The sequence below is a fragment of the Vidua chalybeata genome, assembly GCF_026979565.1.
Source record: "Vidua chalybeata isolate OUT-0048 chromosome W unlocalized genomic scaffold, bVidCha1 merged haplotype SUPER_W_unloc_12, whole genome shotgun sequence".
NCBI lineage: Eukaryota > Metazoa > Chordata > Aves > Passeriformes > Viduidae > Vidua > Vidua chalybeata.
In genome coordinates this window covers 443588-466044 of record NW_026530323.1, presented here as the reverse complement: position 1 = coordinate 466044, position 22457 = coordinate 443588, and the positions used below count along the sequence as shown (strand labels likewise).

Below are 22457 nucleotides of genomic sequence, written 5' to 3'. Positions count from 1 at the left end.
GTAGGCAGTAAATTTTGATACTATGTCTAATTAGTAACAATTTGTGGGTTGTGAGAAGAGCTGAATAATTAAAGTCTCATTTCCCAATTCTGGAAAAATTACAGATACAGATATTTGAGTTATTGCTTGTCTCTACAGTGATGTTATTTGTAAGTATAGAATCACAAAGGGTTCTCATACAAATACACCCATTTCCAATGTATAGAAGTACAGTTTTAGGGGTTTCATCAGGGCAAAATTTTAAATGACAAACATTTTCTTCAGTATCAAGATACGTCTTGGGCCTTAATGATGTTACTTTCACAAATAAATCCCCGTTGGTGACATATAACACGTGCATCAACATCAGCGGTTTGCCATTTGTTCCCATTTTGTTTGGCCCGTACTCTGTTATAATGGATATAATTCATAGTGCAAAGATTGGGTATATGAGGTATACTGAAGCACTGCATGTTGTCAAAACAAAAACTGTTGCTTTACTAGGGTCATTAGGGTCAACAGTGAAATTTACTAGATGTCACTTAGATTAGAATTTCCTTTCAAATTTAGTTGCACTATCCCAAATTTCATATCTCAGCAAGTAAGGTAACCTCATCACTTTGCCTTATAATTGCTGCCACTGTAGATTGGATCCACAACTGAGCTTGCATAAAACTAAGAGCAAAAGAGACATTGGTTTGGACGGTACCTAGAGCATTCACTATCAGTTGGTGATCCTTTTTGTCAATCCTCTCCCACTGAGGTAATATATCTGATAAGAGCCATTGCTTGGTTCCTAACATTGATAGAGAAAATGATAATGGATGTTCTAATTAGTACAAATTACTTGTGGTCAAGCTTATTTTGTTTGCTAAAACTTTGGCATCCATACTATTTAAGACTTCTAATCCTGTTCCCAAAATACCAGTCACATCTTTCCTCACTCATTTTAGAGAGGTGGCAGTTCATCCATGTAAGCATGCTAACCATCCTATATATGATGCATCCAGGAATGGTGAGCAGGTAGGTTTAACTGCAGATATAACCTGCATTGTTAGTTCCACTCATTTGAGGAACCATGAGGGATTAAATAGAACTTGATACTGGTCTATATATCTGATGGCTTAGGCCCCAGTTTTAGAAATTTGAGAAGATGGAAATCTTTTATCTTTTACAATCAGGGCAAATGTTAAGTGTGGACTGGATGTTGTTGTACTGGGTTCAGGAATATATATTTTAAATATAAACATTAGTCCTATGTTTTTATGAGCCCAGAGAGTCTATGACAACAGGTTGTACCAAGGCAAAATTGTACCACTGGTCCAACTTTTGAGTTTCATAAAGTTTAGTATCATCAGTGTTTGATGTAGCATAGTGCATGGAAATCTGAGATGCCTTTTCACAGGTAGACCCATTAATCATTTGGCATCCTACTTTAATTTCTTGTCCTGCCATTCCCCAAAGGCGGAAAACTTTATGAGGATATGCTTCACTTCTACCCCACCTCCATTCATTTTCTAAGCATGCTTTTGTTCCATGCATGACTGCAGTGGCAAGATTCAAGTTCTTTCTCTTAAGAGTCTACTACCATTGTTCTGGTGTATTTAATAGGAGCATGAAACCATGGTCACTCTAGGTTTTCTCCAGTCAGACTTCTTAATAAAACTGGGGGAGTATTCGAAATGGGTACTGACACCATTGTGAAAGTTTTAGTGATTCTGAGGTACTGTTCCTAGTATTATGTTGTGCTCCCTTAGTGTTCCATATGCATGATATTTTAATATAATTTCCCTATACTATGTCATGTATTGGGCAACAATTTATATTACGGCATGCCCTATATGGTATATAAGAATTGTTGTGAATAATCATAACATATATATATATACATATACATATATCTCCTTCAACAGGTGGTCATGTTTCACTAGGTACATTTCTGTCAGAGTTGGTTAAAATTAAGATAGGTGTCTTATCTGTATTGACCCAATCACAGCTGATTTCCTGATTGACAATTAGATTGAGACATATGGGTATTTGTGGGTAAGCAACTGTTACCAATATCTTCCACAGCAGCAGAGTGATATATTACACTTTCATCTTAAAGGAGGCTGCAAGACAAAAAGGTAAATCAGACTGGTCTCATTGGGGTTTTTCCAGACAGGTTACCCCATTAAGAAGAAGGAAAAGTCCACCATGCACTAATTCTGTGTTTTGCCCCACTGCTATCAGTAGCTTCCCAAGTAACGGGGCCACAGGGTTTCATTAGAGTCATAGGCACAGTTCTAATTTGTGGTAAATTTACCATAACAGGTTGTCCTGGCTGTAATATGGATGGACTTCTTTTTCATCGGAAGGTGGAGCAACACGTTTAGCTTTCGCAAAGAATGCTCTACTCACCAGGCTCCCAGTGGGCTCATACCAATTATTCAATTGATGAAATATTTTGGAGAGTCGAGTATCCCACTGAGCCTCTGTGGCAGGACGTTTCCCCGTACCACAGAAGAGGTTATCTATCCATCACCTGGTTCAGTAGTTCCAGGCATTCTCCCCCTCACATGAATTGATGAGATAATCCAGGCCAGATGTGTCCAGTAGTGAGTTATCTCCAGCGAGTTATATCTCTGTCCGGCGCCAGAGATGGAACTCTCAGTTGACAATAAACATTTTGTCTTGAGAAAAAGATGTACAGAGATAAGCTGCTGGAATTTGACTGACAAACACTTCACTTTACAAACTATAAAAGCTACACAAATTTTCACGAAGTTAGAAGTCTCCTACACCCAGGAAATGCAGGAAATGTGTAGCACTTCTCCCTGAAATTCAGATGCATCTTTGTGGTTACTTTTCCAGAAACTGAGTGAAAGGACTCTATGTTTACTCCATCATCAATTCGGTGGTGAGCTACATTGACTCCTAATCTATACTATTTCTTCACTAGCTATAATATAGGTATCTTTTATAGTGCACTGTATTTTTATCTACTAGTAGTTCTTTTTGATTTATCCTGTGTAGTAAGTAGTCTGTTTAAAGTCTTATGTCTGTTGTGAGTCTATTCAATAAATAATTCATTTTGTAAGAGATCTAATTGGCCATTCTTAAGAACTTGTGAGCAAGAACCATTTGGGGTGCAAGCTGCCTCAAACAGAGCTACTACCAGAAATCTGAGTCAAAGGCAGGACTTGTCTAAGCTCTCATCTCCATTTGTAACAGCCTGATGTGGCTTAAGGTTCCTTTTCAATAAGCCATTAGCTCTTTCCATCATTCCATTTGATTTGGGGTACTATGGGGTATGGAATACCCATTGAATTCCTTCCTGTTTAGCCCATTCTTACACTAGGGAAAAAGGAGCAGATGAACCTTCATTGTGGATGGGGGAGCCACTAGTAACAAGCTGAAAAATTATCTGCTTTGGATAGCAAGTTCCAGTGCAAGGAGTGTTTGACCATGATAATAATTTCCATTATTTCTACCAAATACAAAATTATCAGGGACTGGTGAAGTAGTTACTGTAAGTAAGGGAAATTATTACATACAGAGTGGTGTCTGTGCCAAGGGGCCACCAAACCAGACCCACTTTCCAACAGATCCCCTGCACGGGATTGTTTCCTTGGGGTGACCATGCACACTGCCCTTGTCAGCAACACTGCAAGAAAGGGAGCAGCTGAAAGCAGGTAAGGCCCTTGCCTCCCCTTCCACTGTCCAGACTCAGTGACAGGGTCTCTTGTGAAAAACAAGGTTCACTTTCCTGGTAAAATTAAAAAGTTTAATAAAGGACAATAGGATACAAAAATAAAGCAAATTTTAACGGCAAGGTGCTTGGCATTCAGCCAAGAGCACACCTGCTATTTCAGAAACACCCTTTACATACCTTTTCTATTGCATCAGCCTATTGCACATTCATAAACAATTATGCATATTTCAACTTTTTCCCAAACTAGTTTACACATTCTAAGAACTGTTTAGCATGGCTCCTCCTTGGGTCTGCCTTTTTAGAGCATGCACATTTTTTGGCTGTAGTTTTAGTCTGTTCTTATTATCACCTCCAGCTTGGGCTTTGGTCCACACTTTCGACAGACAGCAGGTGCTGATAGTTGGCATGTCAGTAGCAGAGGTCTTCATCATACGTTCACTGAATGTTATCCCAACCAAGCAGGCAGTTCAATTATCACAAGCATAACTAGATCAGCTATTTCACTACTATGTCTAAGTTTAGTTAATAGTAGAAATAAAAACTATATCTTTATAGCAAAGTTACTTTAACATTATACATATAGCATCCATTTTAATATTTGCAAAAAGCCAATATTATAATATGTATTTATAACACTCTGGACACTTGAAACTGGCCTGAAAGGCAGGGGAGTGTAGGAGTGTACCAGCCAACACCCCAATGCCCTGAAGTGCCTCTTGCAGAAAAATGACCAAGAGCAAATGTATGCTTCAAAGGAGCTGTGGCAGGGGAAGGTATGGGAGGAGACCAGATTCAGGGCCAGGGAGCTGAAATGAACAGGGCTAAGGCCTTTATTAATGTTCAGCTCTTTATTAAAAAGATCAGCTGAGCAGGGGGCTCGACACGGAGCTCGCCCCCGCGGTTGTAGCTTTCCCAAGTGGCCGAAAGGAAGGAGGTGTGCAGAGTCTGTCACTGAAGTCCAGAGCAGCAGCTGTCCCTTCTTCTTTCCTTGTGGCACACCGGTGGCCAGAGGATGAGGAGGCGTGGCGTGCAGAGTCTGTTGCTGAAGTCCAGAACAACAGCTGTCTCCGCTCCTTCCCTGGTGGCAGCACCAGGGCTCTCTCTGCCTTTCTGTCTCCCTGCTTCTCACAGCCTAACCTAGTCTATTCTTTTTTAGGTGATGGTGATGGGTAAAAGTCAATCAGGGGATGTGTTTGCCTCTTCCTCAGCTAGGGCATTTGTATAGACCCCTCTACTGTGTTTAGTTTTTGATTTAGGGGTGTCTTTATCTCCTAAAAATACTCCCATGATCCTAAGGGTTTTTTATTTGCATGTTAGTCCCAGAATGGCAGAGTGGGGGGGTGGGAGGCCAGTTATATCCAGGTAGTTTAGAGAAAACAAACAGAGCAATTAGCTAATTAACATTTCAATATCGGTACTCAGCTAGAGTTAGTAGCTTTTTTAGTGCTGCCATGGGAACTAAGAAGGCCCTTCCCGCATCTCTGGGGAGCACGTGCAAACTGTTCATTACAAATCCCTCCTCTATTTCTTTGATCGGGCTTATGCCTGCATCAACTTACAGTCTTTGGCTTTTGAGGGCTAACTTCTTTTGGCATTTGTATGCCTTTACTGATGTCTGATGGTAATTCTCCTGTTCTTTAGAAACTAAGTAAGACTTAATAATATTCTAATTAAAATTTTTTCGGTTAACTCCTATGGATAAAGGACACTTATTCTTCTTAAACAATTACTAAGTACTTAAACCTTTACTATGGTACTTTAACTCAGAAACAGTTATTAACACCTTACTGTATATCAGTCTCTAGCAAGTCTTCTTTAAAGTTAATTTCAAGTCCTCTGTTTTCTTAATTACTGTCCATGCACAAGAGGAGGCAGGTGACACTGTTGGGTCTGGTCTGGCATCCGGGGGTGGCACTGGTCCTTTGACTCTGGTGATGTGGGTCCAGCCTTTTCCTTGGGTTCGCACCGCAGTGTGTGTGGTGAGTAGCACCAGGAAAGGTCCTTCAAATTTGGGGGTTAATGTGAAACATAAACTTTAAGAGATTTAGAGATTTTAGAGGAGCTAAGATTTTAGATAGAGATAAGCATTACTAGAGTTAATTAAAATAAATTAGTATGCCTTGATGAAGTTAAGAGTTAGTAGTTAACTAATAATTGATTGCTTGTCAACACAATGTTTAGTTAGCTGGGTTTATAATGAAGAATATAGAAACTGACAAATAGCTTTTAGGAACATAAGACAATTGTGGGCCTCCTCTGTTCTGAAACCAATTGAAGACAAGGAATGGGAGTTCTACCAAGGTTCATTTGTCCTATTTGCATTGAAAAGGTAGAAAGGTCAGAATGAGGAAGACTTCATTTACTTCCTCATTTTGGGACCCCTCCCCATGAAAGGGACCACCGACCCATTTCAAGGAACAAACTACGCATACTTAATAGCTTTTGAAATTATTAGCATACGAAGCGAGGAATAGGATGTACTAAATTATGAATATGTATTTGTATTTTGGGTATTCAATTCTTGTGTGGATAAAAGGACTCTGTAATAATTTGAAAGGCGTGGTGTGTATTTGGGAGCTATCCCACACACTGCCCAGCATCGCAATAAACATACACTTTCTAACTTTAAACTGTTAGAGAGTTTTTGTCCGTCACAGTTGGATATCGGTACTAGATCAATATCCATATTTCTTTAATAAATCAAATGGAGTGGTAGTGTTCCAGGACTTTATCAACACCCAATCCCCAGGACTGATGTTGTGGGCATTGGCCTCCAGAGGGGAAGTTTGGGGGAGATACCCCTTCTTTCTGAGGCCTTCTAGGGATTTTCCTGTGACCTCTAAATATTTCTGAGTTGCTGCCTCCCCTTCCAGATAATCTGCTGTACTGAAAGGGATGATTAAAAAAAGGGAGTCCAAACATCATTTCATAGGGAGAGACCCCTATATCGGACCGAGGTCTTTCTGATGCGCAAGAGAGCGAGAGGTAAACACCTCAGCCAATTCATCTTTGTTTCTTCAATTAATTTAGTTAACACATTTTTAAGAGTCCTATTCATCCTTTCCACTCTTCCAGAGCTTTGAGGATGCCATGGGGTGTGCAATCTCCACTTTATCCCCAGGGCTTTTGTTACTTGATGTAAAGTTTGAGCAACAAAATATGGTACTCAGTCCGACTTAATGTTACTGACTAGCCTGTATGCAGGTATGATGTTTTCTAAGAATATTCTTGCAACTTCCTGCGCAGTTTCCTTTTTGGTTGGGAAAGCCTCCACCCAGTGAATGAGGTGATCTACGATCACTAGTAAATGTTTGTACTTTAATTTTCCCTTGCAGGGTCAACTTTTGGGCTTCTTTTATCAGGATAGCTGCTGCTGCGATTGCTTGCAGGCAAGTTGGCCATCATCTGGCTACTGGGTCTAGTAGTTTTGAGAGGTAGGCTATTGGCTTTTTTGTCTTCCCCACTTAAATACACTCTTAGGGCTTCTTTGAGCAACTCATTAATGTTCTTTTCTTGCCAGTCCTCCATCTTTTCTAGTTTCTGTCTAATATCAGGCCAGGATTTGGTGACAAACTAGACCTTTAAGAGGACTTGACCCTCTGGACTATCTGGGTCTATATTTGAATATAGCTGGAAATTTCGTTTTAGTCAGTTAAGCCAAATTGCCGGGGTCTCATCCTTCTCCTGAGTACCATCAAAGGCCAATTTCGTGTTGCTTCCCCTAGGGATACTTTTTGATCCCTCTTATCATGAGGGACCTATAGTCTCTCATGTTTTGTCTTCCTTCTTCCTGGCTGGGACTCCAGTTGGGGTCCACCAAGGGCTTCCCCTGGTTCCCTGGGGGCCCCAATCCACTCTCTCTTTCCCATATCTTCACCCCTGCCGCTCGGATCATCTGGACCTCTCTCGGACAGAAGAGAATGCTTAGAATAGCTCAGCTCTCCCCAGGTACAAATACTTAGCCCTAGAAATTGGTCCAGCTGGCTAGATATTCCAACGGGGTCTTCCACTAAATTTCTTAGCTCTTTCCCATATCCCCGGATTTCGGAAGCTGCCAAAGGTGCATCCACAAACCTAACTCCCCCAGCTGCTCTACCCATAGGAACCCCTCTAAGGGGAAAGAGCCCCTCCACCCTTGGTGCTTTGGATTGGGTGCCACAATATGGCCCTTTTTCTAAGACACCAGGCAGGGAAATAGTAGTGGAGACAGACACTGGAGGCCAGGGGGCATGCCAGGTGGTGAACCAACACTGGGCAAGGGTGGCCTCAGCTCCCAAGTGGGAGGAGTCAAGGAAACTCCAGCTGGAGAAGGGGAAGAGGGAGTTGGGAAGATGGTTGAGGAAACTGGGGAAGGGACGATGGAACAGAGGTGGGAAAACAGGGGAAAGGAATCAGGGACTCAATAGGAGGGGCTGAAGGACCAACTGGGGAAACTGTTGGAGAGGTAACAGGAGCAGAAGGGGGCAGGCAAACAAGGGGGTCCCATTCCTTTATTTTTCTAGTCTCCCCCTCTCTATTCTCTTTGTCTTCCTCTCTATTTCTTTGTAACTTGCATATTCTCAGTCTCATTATTTATAGACTTCTCCAGCCAGCAAGATGCATAAGACAGTTGTTCTATATCAAGGTCCTCTCAGGGTTTTTTTTGGTGTTGGTTTAACTGATTACACATCCACTGATCTTGGGTTCCATACCATGGCTACTCTCCCTGTAATTCTAACTTCGGCCATACTTCCTATACTGTAATGTATCATCTTACTCTTGTCTAGACCCTTTCGTGGTCTCCCGAGAATCCCATTGGTCTAACAGTTGCCCCAAGGGTCTGTTAGAGGGAATTCTCTTTGCTTTGGAAGGATTTGCTCCTTTACTATAACCTCTTCCCATTTTCAGGCCTCAAAAAAAAAAAAAAAATATATATATACCTTAGATGGTGCTTCTATCTAAAATGGAATATACTGACAGGCAGCTAAAGCTCATCTGGCCCCTTCCCAACTTCGTATTTTGAATCACTTGACTGAACTTAATCTCTTTTAACTGAACTCCCACTCTTGGTCCTACCCTCTTGGCACTTTACATTGTCTCTTGATGCTGTTGAGTAGGACGGGAACAGAGAACTCTAGACCAGAAGGCTAAGAAAATGAGCTCTGATTTATTTCAAATGTACCACTCTATAGAGAACATTGAGAAGACTAATTTCATTGGTCGTAGAGTGAAAACATGTCACACCATTGGTGGGCAGTGAATGACGCACAGTGGCAGAGCATATCCGTAAACAATGTGAATAACAAGATAGATTAGAGAATTATTTACATTCTTTCCCAACTGATTCCCAGGATCTCGCCTGGTTAGAAAACCTTTCTCTTTCTCTCTCACTGAGCTGAGAATATCCACAGTCTCTTGGCTAGGACAATCACTAGTCACACTCACATCTATTTTCTGTTCTTTTGCTCTTTGGCCTAAGTTTTGGACTTCCTGATGGACTTTCTAGGCTTGGACCCTTGCTAAGTTTCAACCAAACTCTTACTTGGCCCTTTGCACAACCTTCTTACAAGGCTTAGGAGGATTGATCTCCCTGCTGAGGTAAGGTCAAAGGTCCTGCCGAGCCTTACACTCGAGCTCCGGCCAAGCCCCCTTGCCTGACCCTCCTACTAGGCTTGGGAAGCTTGGTCTCCCTGCTGAGGTAAGGTCGAATGTCCTGCTGAGCCTTACACTCGAGCTCCGGCCAAACCCCCTTGCCTGACCCTCCTACTAGTCTTGGGAAGCTTGGTCTCCCTGCCGAGGTAAGGTCGAACGTCCTGCCGAGCCTTACACTCGAACTCCAGCCAAGCCCCCTTGCCTGACTCTCCTACTAGGCTTAGCTTGCTTGCCTTCCTGCCTTTCTGCTTACTTGTGCTCATGCCTGCTCTGCTGGGGACATCCTGCCCTGCCTTCCAGGGACATTCCCCTACCTGCTCTGCCAGGGACCTCCGTCCCTGCCTGCCAGGGACATCCCACCTGCCCTGTTATCCTGTCCTGCCTGCTGGGGACATGCCCTCTGCCTGTCGGGACTTGCCATTCCTGCCTGCTAGGACATCCCGCCCTACCTGCCAGGGTCATCCCACCTGCCCTGTTATCCTTTCCTGCCTGCCGGGGACATGCTCTCTGCCCGGCGGGGACATGGCCTCTGCCCGGTGGGGACATTCCCTCTGCCTGGCGGAGACATGCCCTCTGGCTGGAGGGGAAATGACACTCCTGCCTGCTAAGACATCCCGCCTTACCTGCCAGGGACATCCCACCTGCCCTGTTATCCCGTCCTTCCAGGCGGGGACATGCCCTCTGCCTGGCGGGGACATGCCACTCCTGCCTGCTAGGACATCCCATTCTACCTGCCAGGGACATCCCACCTGCCCGGCTATCCCATCCTGCCTACCGGGGACATGCTCTCTAGGACATCCACATCCCACCTGCCCTGCTGGGGACATTCCCCTTGCCCTGATTGCCAGGGACTTACTTTGCCCCTAGGGGACCTCCACATGCTCAGAGGAGGGCCTGCTTTACTTCTAAGGAGACGCCTCAGTCGCTCCTCTATTCCACTCGCTTCCCCCCCGTTCCCGGCCAGCCCCTTCGCAGGAGTCCGGAAACGCGGTACTAGCGGGTCCCTCTCACTTCGGGGGTCCAAGCTGCCGGCCCCCGTCTCACTCACTCACTCACTCACTCGCTCGTCTCCCGGTTTTTCTTACCAATCCAATGCTCCTCTGCGTTGCTCTTCTCACGCTGATCCTAGGGTCCGAAGGTAGCCAGCGACTCCCGAGGGTCCCTCGAAGCAGGAGGTTGAGCTGTCAAGCTGTCTGGGGGTCCTCTTTAGGCGTGGATATCCTGGACGAGCCCCCAACTGAAATGAACAGGGCTAAGGCCTTTATTAATGTTCAGCTCTTTATTAAAAAGATCAGCTGGGCAGGGGGCTCGACACGGAGCTCGCCCCCGCAGTTGTAGCTTTCCCAGGTGGCCGAAAGGAAGGAGGTGTGCAGAGTCTGTCACTGAAGTCCAGAGCAGCAGCTGTCCCTTCTTCTTTCCTTGTGGCACACCGGTGGCCAGAGGATGAGGAGGCGTGGCGTGCAGAGTTTGTTGCTGAAGTCCAAAACAACAGCTGTCTCCGCTCCTTCCCTGGTGGCAGCACCAGGGCTCTCTCTGCCTTTCTGTCTCCCTGCTTCTCACAGCCTAACCTAGTCTATTCTTTTTTAGGTGATGGTGATGGGTAAAAGTCAACCAGGGGATGTGTTTGCCTCTTCCTCAGCTAGGGCATTTGTCTAGACCCCTCTACTGTGTTTAGTTTTTGATTTAGGGGTGTCTTTATCTCCTAAAAATACTCCTATGATCCTAAGGGTTTTTTTGTTTGCATGTTAGTCCCAGAATGGCAGAGAGGGGGGGGTGGGAGGCCAGTTATCTCCAGGTAGTTTAGAGAAAACAAACAGAGCAATCAGCTAATTAACATTTCAATATCGGTACTCAGCTAGAGTTAGTAGTTTTTTTAGTGTTGCCATGGGAACTAGGAAGGCCCTACCCGCGTCTCTGGGGAACACATGAAAACTGTTCATTACAGGAGCCACGGACACACACAGGCCCTGTGGCTTGGCCAGGCCCCTGGGCTGCGCTGGCTTCCAGAAGCGTACACCTGTGCCGGTAGAAATGGCGTAATATCGGCCCCATCTGCACAAGGCAGTGTTATGTTTTGATGCTGGTGTAATGCTAGTGTACTTATGAAAAATATTTTTCTTAAATGACTGCTGTGAGATGTGACTAGAAACAGAGTAGAGTAGGTTTAAGTTTAAAAATAAAGAACTTTATTAACTTACAACTATAATAAAAGGAACATATAGGATTTAGAATGAAAATATTTTAAAACATTCCTCCTCCCTCATTCAATTTTTAATAAAACACAGTGAGATAAAATATTGGATTCTTGATTAAGTTACTACTTCTTAGATAATTAATTTTTAGTTTATTAAGGGAGAGAGGAGTTTCTTTTGTATTATAGACTTTTCTAGGAAACACAATTGCAAATTCTTGTGGTTCTATGTTACACATGGTACTGCTTGGAGGAAATTTGTTATCGTGATATTTTCTTTTTATGTATAGTGTTCTTACTACTGTGCATGGACTAAGATTGTTTATAGGGTTTTTTAAGGATGTTTTGTTATGCACTAAAGAATAACTGTTTCTTATTTTGGGACAACAGTTTTCTTATTTTCTCCTCCCCTGGGGCCGAGCGTCTTGAGAACAGAAATCTTTTCCTTCTTTGAAGACAGAGGGTACTACACCACTCTTCGCTTTTTTCTTTTTTTGTTCACTTTAGTTTTGTATATGACATCACTTACTGAAACAGGTCACTTTTACTCTTGTTACTTTTTTTTTGTTTAAGTCATTGCATCTCTCTAGAATGTAGTTTGTGTTGCAGGAGAAATTGGTTTAGTCTATGGTTATGTAAGAAAAGTCTAGCCAAGGCTACTTTATTATTTCTTCTTACCTAGGATTTCTTTTTCTAACATCTTAGGTCTTAGACTGTTTTTTTTTCTTTTAAATTGAGTAGTGTTTTGTAAAGTGTACTGTCGGCACATGATATTGTTATAGGTAAAAATTGACTCAGCCAAATTAAAAAAGGAAAAAAAAAATTTTATTATAAAGATCAAATTCTATCTGAGCCAGCCACAAACGAGGACAGTGCCGAGCCCGGGATCGGCACTGGGTGAGACACAGGTTCAACCACTCTGGCAGAAGGTCTCTCCTATGCTTCACAACCCCCATTCTGTGCGAGCAGTTTTTATACAGTTTATTTTGCTTGAGGCCGGGATTTCGGTGATCAGCCTTTTCTTTCCATTCAAAGTCCCACATATTCATAAAGTCTCTTTTCTCTGCGCCGGGTTGAACTGACATTGAGATGTATCTCCCAATGTATCTCCTGGAGATTTTGGTGATTCCAATCTCGGGTACTTGGTGGGACGATCATGGCTTGTGAGTTCCTAGATTATCTCAAGAAATGGCCCATCTCTGAGCGAGCCACTTGCATTAACTTGTAAATGAAGCCTTGCCTACAATGGTTTCGACATACGTGAGACAGCCTCCCCCCTTTGCCCTGGCTCGCTTGCTTTGTGTCTCTATTTAATCATATAAAAACTCCTATTTATATATCACTCTATAGGCACGAATTATGCCTAGTACACATAACAATATTAAATTTCTAGGTGTAACAGGTTCTATCTCTCTCCCTCTGGGGGGCTGTTTGGGACATTTCAGTGTTTCTTTACTTTTCTGTCTTGTGGGGGCTAATCTGTTTTTTTTCTTTTTACTCTTTTTTTCTTTTTGGGTCTCTAGCTTACTTTAGTTATAAGCTGCATGGCTTCCCCTCCTTCACCCAGCCTATGGCTGGGCAGGGAGGAGTCTGCACTCTTCGTTGACTGGAACAAAAGAGAAAGTTCTCCTGGGAGTTTTCTGTTTTTAACTCCCTGTGTTCTCAGAGGCGTGTCTATGCTTTCAGTGGTCACACTAGGTGTCAATATTTAAATTTGACCACTGATTGGTTTGATTCTAACTTCTTGAGAAAACCCACTTCCTTATCAACCCACAACAAGCAGGAAGAGCATAGTGTGTGGATGCCATGGTTTAGGAATGGTACTCCCCAATTTAGTGCTCCCACTTTTTATAAATGTGTAATGCGATGGTTGGCTTTCACAATTAAGAGATTAATATTATGTGCATGTTAAGGGAGATTTTATAGATGTATAGTTATGTTATTTGTATATGTTCTCCCCATAGTCCTCTTTCCCTTCCCCCCTTGTATTGTTGTCACTAGTTGGAGCAATTAGGGGAAGGAGAGCTTGTTACTAGGAGGCACAGCATGGCAACACCTGACCTCCAATCAAGTTGTAAGAAAGTGATCTCCACCAATAGACAGCAGAGAAAGAGCTGACTGACAAGACTTTGGGAGGGGCCAAGGGTATAAAAAACAGAGCATCCATTTTGTAGATGAGCACATGGCTGCTGGTCACAGAGACTCTCAGCACTGTAATTTTTCCTTATTCAGTCCTTTGTTGTATTTTTGTTAAGGTTTAATAAACCTTTGAAATTTTAAAAGTGAGTGTTGTTTCTCACACACTGAAACCACACTGCCACTCAGTCCATGCCCTCCCCCCTACAGCAGGATGGAGAGGAGAATTCACAGGTTGAGATAAGAACAATGTAATGGAAGCATCAATGAGATAAGAAAAGGAACAGTAACAGCAACAGTAACAAATGTGAACAACAGAGATGGAGAATGATTCACATGAAAAATGCTCACTGCAGAGCTCAACCCAACCACAGCCACACTAACCTGACCAGAAGGAACCCCTTCTCCCTTGAAGAGACTCCCTTCCCCGCCCCCCCTGGCAATGATGTGAGGTGGTATAGAATAACCTCTGGGTTAGCCATGCCCCCTCATGGCTACTGAAAAAATTAACCCTGTCCTGGCAAGAACTAAGACAGTGGACGTGCAAACTAATAATCTTTGAAATGAAGTAGGGAAGGGGAAAACTTTTTTAATAGGTGATGTGGAATGGAATCTAACACAGTCCTGCTTGAGAGAAATGCTATACAAGATGTTTGAGAAGAAATAATATTTAAAAACTAAATTAAAATATATAAATATGCCAACAGAAACAAAGAAATATATATAAGGAAACATTTTTGGATAGAGACACTGTGTGTGGCATAAAAAGTAATTGAATACATAAGGGTTTTGTTAAATTCCCAATAGATAATATATGGCTAAATCTATCCCTAGATTAAAATTCTGCATAATAGCATCATAAACTAAAAAGTTTCTTTTTGTGTGGTCCTTCTGGAAGAATCGATTGAAACATCAGCCCCCATATAGAAGCATCCCCTTCCAATTTAGCTTAAGTAATTAATCTCTCAGCCCTGTGGTGTTATAGTGAGTAAAGGAGATGGGTTAATGACTCCACACTTTGAGAGGAGAAGGAGGTGACACCATCCTGTTTGTCCTACCAGCTTGTTTATCAGGCCACAGCCTATTTTTAAGGGTTTGTTCAACTAGGCTCCATCCCAGCAAGGACTGTAGGTCCCTCTGTCTTGAAAGCTGTCGTGGGCCATTTGCATACAAATGGGGAGCTAAGGCCTGGTAGTGGGGCTGGTGCCTGCCCTGGCACTGCAGACATCCAGCACAGCGGTGCAGGGTTCCAGACCCGCCACGTCCTGGGGCAAAGGGCAGGTGATTTCCCAGAGAACTCAGAGAAAATAAGTGAAGGGGTGTATCATCTGTATCTATGTCCTGCTCTGTTTCCCCAGCCACCTTCCCTGATCCCTTTCCTCAGTGCTTAAAAAAATAAAATCAGACAACATATAGCAGTTTCTTTTGTTAGTAAATGTCTTGGTTTGAAAAGACAGGTGTCTGCTTAAGGAAGGTAGGAGCCTCCCCTGAAATGGAAAATGTAAACCCCCTCCCTCCAAATTATTATGATTTTGAAATTAAAAGGCTCTCAGGCAAAGATATGGGAATAGGAATAACAGTTCTGTACTAGGAAAACGAAAAAAAAACCACAACAAATGTAATAGAACAAACAAAAAAAAAAACCTACTGACAGAGTCAGAATACAACCTGACACCCTGTGGGTCAGGGTGTTGGTAGCAGTCCAATTGAATGGTGACTGCAGTCCTCCTGGAGTGACAGATGTGGTTCTGTTGAAGCAGTGGTCCTGTAGAAGGGTGTAGTTTTCCTCTGAATGTCCAGTGATGGGCCTGGTCTTCCTCTGGGAATCCAGTGGAGAAGACAGCTGCTCCTATGGGAATCCAGTGGGACAAGGCTGAGTGTAGTGTTTGAAATCTCTGATTATATCCAGGTAGGAATGCTTGGCTCCCCCTTCTGGGCAGAGCTTCTCACAATGGAATGATGTAATTTTTACCAGTCATGCAGTGAGACTCAATGGCCCATTAACAGAAGCTATCTCCCCAGAGGGAGGATTGGTTGTGCAAGAGATAAAGAAAACTGCCCAATTAACAGAAGATAACTGCCCCACCTCTAACAGATAGGAATAGAATATCCTGATTTCCAATCTAAGAGAGTAAGTTTCAATCTTGTCTACCAACTCCAGGTGAAGGCCCTGTCCACACACTGTACAGACAATCAGCATAAAACATGGAAGGAACAAGTGGCCTAACAGTTTTCCTGTCATGCACCTTTGAACAACGTTTGCCTCTTAATAAAGTCGAGGGATGGCAGGTATGCTTGGACCCTGACTGTCGCCTTCTGCTGAGAAGGCGGGCGACCTGGTTTCAAGATACAGCACGGCGACCCGGCCTTGCCCGGGTCACTCAGGCCACAGACATGCACAGACACCAATGTGGTGGATGGTCAAATGGCGTTTATTATTTCATCTCGTGAGGTTAAATAGTCAAGGGGGTCTTACTACGTCAAAGGGGGACAGTGGGTCTGGCTAGGGTTAGTAAGGAGTGGAAAACTACTGGAGTTAGGAGGGGCTGCATGCTTCAGGGGTGATTGATTACCTATAGCAGGATGAGGGGGGAAGGGTCTTGCTTTCCGTCACATCCCGAGATTTTCCGTTCGCCTGTCCCTATCTACCACACCTGCCGTCTGTCCAGACAGGGGATGCCTATATGCATGGAGCATCACCTTGATCCCCAAGTTTTGCTGTGAGGAGACCAAGAAAACAAATAACAGGTTGCTGGAACCTGCTCTTCATATTTAACTGCATGGGGACAACATAAAGATTCACATGGCCTTTCACCCTGAGATGTTGATTAAGCAGTCAGAAAATAGACTGACCACAAGCAGCACCCCTCCTTGAGGGAGCCCAGTATCACCATGGTGATATCACCTGCCTTTTTCCTTTCAAAACTTTTCCCTTCTTGATTTTAGCTAAATCTCTGAGAGTTGCCTTAATCAGGCTTGGAACCCTGAGCTGGACTGGCGCAGCAGTCTGGTGTTTTCCCCTGTGGGACCTGGCATGGAATACCAGCCCAGTTGGGCCTGAGGAAAGTGAATTAATCATTCCCTTGTGAATAATGATGTGTTCTCCCCAAAGGGAACTATGTGACATCTCCGGGTTATTTTCCCTTTTGTTCTAAAAATTAAACAGGACTATATGCAGTTGCTCTCTAAGAGACCCAGGATGCCCGAAGAGGCACTCCAGATGCATACTGTGAATAAAACTCAGCATAGATCATATGTCCAGTCTTTACGCTTATTGAAAACTTATTTTAACCCTGCACTGCTACAAACAAAACAGAAAAGCATCACTTTTCATACATATGCATGTAACCACACAACCTAGCTCTCCCCACTCCAAAGAACACCATCTTCACCATCTTTTTTTTTTTAACGAAAGTTCACGATTTATCCTTCAATCTACTAAACTGTTATAAATATAGTCATATTTGAAAAACAGCTTCCTGATTTGAAAAACAAGCGTTCCTAGTCTATAACAAGCAACCACTTTTAGAACATATGATTCTCTGTTTATGTCTAAGCTCTGAATATTTGAGGCAAACTTTTTGGTTAAAAAAGGATACTAGCCTATGAAATAGATATCTATTGATTTAATGCATGTTAAGATGAGAGTTCAAAATCAAAAAAGCCTCTTCCACAGTTTGGTTCATACGCTTATAATTACTTCAATAGCTGGTGCATTCAACCAGCTCATCACACGAGGTTATTTCAATGCTCATTTAATATTATATGTATTGAAATATAGAAACAAACGTCTATATTATCTCCATAAAAACATAGGAGGAACTGAAGTTCAGTACATACCCCTTATTATTTTTTTCATTCGGGCATCTTGGAAATAAAACTGTGATGTGGTTGTGACTTAGAATTCATCCAATAGCATAAAAATAATTTTAAACTGTCTAATCAATCCCCTGACTGGATCCGTACAGAACTGAGCTTTAACTCCAATGAGAGAGACCTATTTCTCTTTTTTTTTTTTTTTTTTTTTTTTTTTTTGTCTTCAACTCTCTACTAGGGCTAACAAGGTTTTGACTGTGAAGATCATGTTCTCACAGAATCACAAGGTTGGAAGAGCCCATCGAGATAATTAAGTCCAACCCATGCCCTAACACCTCAACTAAACCATGGTAAACCATGGCACCAAGTGCCACAGCCAATCTTTTTTTAAACACATCCAGGGAGGGTGACTCCACCACCTCCCTGGGCAGACAATTCCAGTACTTTATCACTCTTTCCGTTAAAAACTTTTTCCTAATATCCAGCCTATATTTCCCTTGGCACAGCTTAAGACTATGTCCCCTGGTTCTGTCAGTTGCTGCTTGGAGAAAGAGACCAACCCCCACCCGACTACAAACGCCTTTCAGGAAGTTGTAGAGAGTGATAAGGTCACCTCTGAGTCTCCTTTTCTCCAGGCTAAACAACCCCAGCTCCCTCAGTTGTTTCTCATAGGGCTTGTGTTCCAAGCCCCTCACCAGCCTTGTTGCCCTCCTCTGGATGCACTCAAGTGTCTCAACATCCTTCCTAAACTGAGGGGCCCAGAACTGGACACAGTACTCAAGGTGCGGCCTCAGCAGTGCCAAGTACAGGGGAAGAATGACCTCCCTGCTCCTGCTGGCCACACTATTCCTGATACAGGCCAGGATGCCCTTGGCCTTCTTGGCCACCAGGGCAAACTGCTGGCTCACGCTCAGTCGGCTGTCGACTGGTACTCCCAGGTCCCTTTCTGCCTGTGCACTGTCCAGCCACACCGTCTCCAGCCTATTATGTTGCAGGGGGTTACTGTGGCCAAAATGCAGGACTTGGCACTTGGACTTAGTAAACTTCATCTTATTGGACTCTGCCCATCCATCCAACCATTCCAGGTCTCTTTGCAGACCCCTCCTACCTTCCAACAGATCAACACAGTCCCGGCTTAGTGTTGTTCACAAATTTATTTATCAAAGACTCAATATCCTCATCCATGTTGTCAATAAAAATATTGAATAGAACTGGTCCCAGTACAGACCCCTGAGGGACACCACGAGGGACTGGCCGCCAGCTGGATGCAGCACCATTCACCACCACTCTCTCGGCCCAGCCATCCAGCCAGTTCTTAACCCAGCAAAAAGTACACCTGTCCAAGCCATGGGCTGCCAGCTTTTCCAGGAGTATGCTGTGGGAGACAGTGTCAAAGGCCTTGCTGAAATCCAAATAGACAACATCCACAGCCTTTCCCACATCCACCAGGTGGGTCACCAGTCATAAAAGGAGATCAGATTGGACAAACACAACTTATCCCTCCTAAACCCATGCTGGCGGGGTCTGATACTCTGCTAATCCTGCAAGTGCCGCGTGATTGCACTCAATATAACCTGTTCCATTACCTTACTGGGTACTGAGGTCAGATTAACTGGCCTATAATTACCAGGATCCTCCTTCCCACCCTTTTTGTGAATGGGCATCACCTTGCCCAGCCTCCTTATCAGAAAAGACAAACATTCTTCCACCTTCTCTCCGTCTTTATAGAACCACCAGGATTAAGGGGAAGAAGTTGACAAAACCCAGAAAAAGTCTTAATTTGCAAGGAATGTAATGCTTTTTCTCTTCAAGCCAGGTCTTATAAGCTGTCAGAGATAAGCATTATACCCTTGATAGCTCAGCTACCTCAGGTGGCATAAAGAAGCAGGATGGCTCCTGTGACAGTGTTGGAAACAAAACGTTTTAATAAAAGGCAAAATAAAAAAGCTCTTTACAGAGAAAAACCGAGCCAGGGCAAGAGGTTCTTGCTCCTGCTAAAACACTTCACAAAAGCGATTAACTCTTTTGTTCTCTTCTTTTTCTAGCGAATTGCTCAGGCGTGACTTTTTGGCTCCTGTCCAATTAGCTATCCTTAAGTTTGAGGTGAAGTCCCCAAGGTCCTATGAGGTGTCTTTTAACCAAATTGAGGAAACTTCTGGGCTTTTTTCCTTTTTAAGGAGACAAAGGGTAACTTGTTTATTCCGTCAATAGGGGGCACATTCCTACAGGAATGTATGCATCATGTATGAGATATATGAATATGCAACAGGCTATTGCTTTTAAGGGTTATTCCTTTGTTCGCAAAGCATGTTTTTTGGCAGCTTAGTGCCCAAAAACATCCGGACGTCCGTATTTCTTTGCTTTTTACTGTCTCGTAGTGTCCTAATCCTCATTGTCCAAATTTTTGTTACTCTAATTTTATTACTATTTTTATAACTATTTTATTACTAATAAACTTTTAAAATTTAAAAAAAAACCCCAAGTGATTGGCATTTTTCACAGTGAAGCAAATCCTCTCTTCCACCCCTTCCCATCTCGACCGAGTCGCCATTGCCATGTGGTCCCCGGGCCTGTGCCAGAGCACCCCCTGCAGCTGTGTGGAGATCATCGCACCTGCCCTACCCACTGGGCAGCGCCCCTGCTGGCTGTGACCGTAACTACACCAAAGGGGAAAAGTGCCTGCAGCCAAAAAGGCTGTTACTGGGTTCCTGGTTCTGTTATTATTAATGCTGTAGTTGTTGTTTTGTTTGCCTTGTTATACATACTAGTAAAGAACTGTTATTCCTATTCCCATATCTTTGCCTGAGAGCCCCTTAATTTCAAAATTATAATAATTCAGAGGAAGGGGGTTTACATTCTCCATCCCAAGGGAGGCTTTCTGCCTTCCCCAGCAGCCACTTGTCTTGTAAACCAAGACGAAGACCCTCACCCCCATCCAGCCTCCCCACCTCGGGCCACCTGCACTCATCATTTACCTCACATAGAACATCAAACTGGATCAGGAGGACTAGAAAGTCAAAGGCAAAATCCAGAATCAATTTCACACTTGCAGCTGCCAAGACATTAGCCTAAGGCTGCATGTTGAAAGGTACACATCTGAAAGTGTGGCAAATTTAGTCCTGGTTTATCCTGAGCTATAAATGTGCCATCCTTGGGTAGGACTGTTCTGGTTTGGGGTCACATCTTAACAACTTTTTTGACATGCAACTCAGCAGTGGTCTAAACCTTTCTGTGATCATGGCTTAAGCAATCAAGTTTTCTTGAATTCTGGGTATAGGACATCTACAGGAATAACCTATTTGCTTGAGCCTGTCATCTGTGCATTAATATAAGGTACCATCTTTTTCATATATAGATGGTGAGGAATACTGTGACTTTTGACTTTTATCTATTCTCTAGCAAGATCTTAATTGTTGCTTGGTACCACGAGAGACTAACATGAAAGCTTTTCTAGGCAAGCCTTTACCAATCTGATTAACATCTACTCTGAAGTATTTGGTAAAGAAGTCAGGGGATTCTTCATGCAGCATTTCTCTAACTATTCTCTAATTGGCCTCTGTAGGGTGTTATAGAAACATCCCATAGCTCATGAAAGGCTTGTGATGTGGCTTGAAGCCCAGGTATTTTGGGTTGCTGAGTTTAAGTGTTACAGGCATGGTGAAAAAAGGAAACTATTTACTGAGGAACTCAATCTCTTCCTAGACACTGAAGTCTGTTACTCCATAGAACTCACCAATACATACTGCAACACTAATATATGAGATGAAAATAGCACTGTACTTAAATTTCTTCTTCCTGGGCTCCCATTCAATGTTTATATATTTAGTATCTCTTCAAAAGTTAAGAATTCTTTAGTGAGTCTTATGTTTCAACTTTGAGAGATGGTTTCTCTTCCATTCATATCTCTCACAACACCTTTGTTCCTGGACCCCCTAATGCTGTTATTTTCCTTCACTAGATTAATAACATATATTCATATTAAAAAAAAAATTAGCAGTTCCCCCATAATGTCCTGGAGCATCTACATTAGGAATGAGAACATTATTATTTCCTGTGGTGCCTTGTTGATGTGCCATATACTTCTGCTTTCATGACTGTTGAATACAGCATTCTTTTGAACAAACATTCCCTAAAGAAACTGAATGTTGGGCAGATTTCCTTCACTGCATGAAAATACATTGAATATGTGCTCTTTGTGATCATTGGCAATCAGGACAAATATTACTCCCCTTTAGCCCAACCACTTATGTCTATGATCTGTGATTTGTTTCCTGAATATTGATACTAACTTAACACCTCTTCTCAACATACCATATTATTACTTACACAGCACTGAACATGTCTTCCAGGAGAGCTTTTCCACTGGCACTTTAATAGCAATTTTTGTCATTATTCTGCCTTTCACATAATTTAGGAGACAATTTTCATGATGTCAGGAAAATTAATCCACAAACATCAGAGGTTTATGTCCAAAAAGGAGACAAAAGAGTCATTTTACTTTATTCGAATAAAGGGAGAGGCCATGGGGCATTCCCCTGGGGTCTCCCAAATTTTTGGAGGATGCACCCTCCTTTTAATCCTAATTTCCCAGCAGCATTTCCCTTCTCTCTTTCTCCATTGTCTGAGGTACTTGAGAGATACAGACTTCCTGATACGCCTGATACCGAAGATTTCCCTCTAATGTATAACCCTCCCTTTTAATTTTTAATTCTTATGGAATTTAGGGATTTTCCCCATTGTTTCTTTCATCTTTCAATGTCCAATTTAATTTATCAGCAAACCTAAAGTTTATTTGTAAAAGCAAATATCTTTTTCCATTAATCAATCAGTGTAATCCTTTCCTGTGTTTCTTTTATCTCTCAGTGCTAGTTTTATCTACCAGCAGACCCATAGCTAGTTTGTAAAGACAAATCTGCATTTCCTCTCAACGACTAACCATTTTAATGGTCTTTTTCCATTTCTATGATGCTTCTGTGCAGCTAATGAACTTTGCTTCAACAATGTATATTC

At 42.8% G+C, this 22457-nt stretch overlaps 1 long non-coding RNA gene across 1 annotated transcript in view; it reads right to left on the bottom strand.

The window, feature by feature from the left end:
• The window catches only part of LOC128782866 (uncharacterized), a 278999-nt gene that overhangs the window by 140875 nt on the left and 115667 nt on the right, over nucleotides 1–22457 (bottom strand). The window lies entirely within an intron of this gene.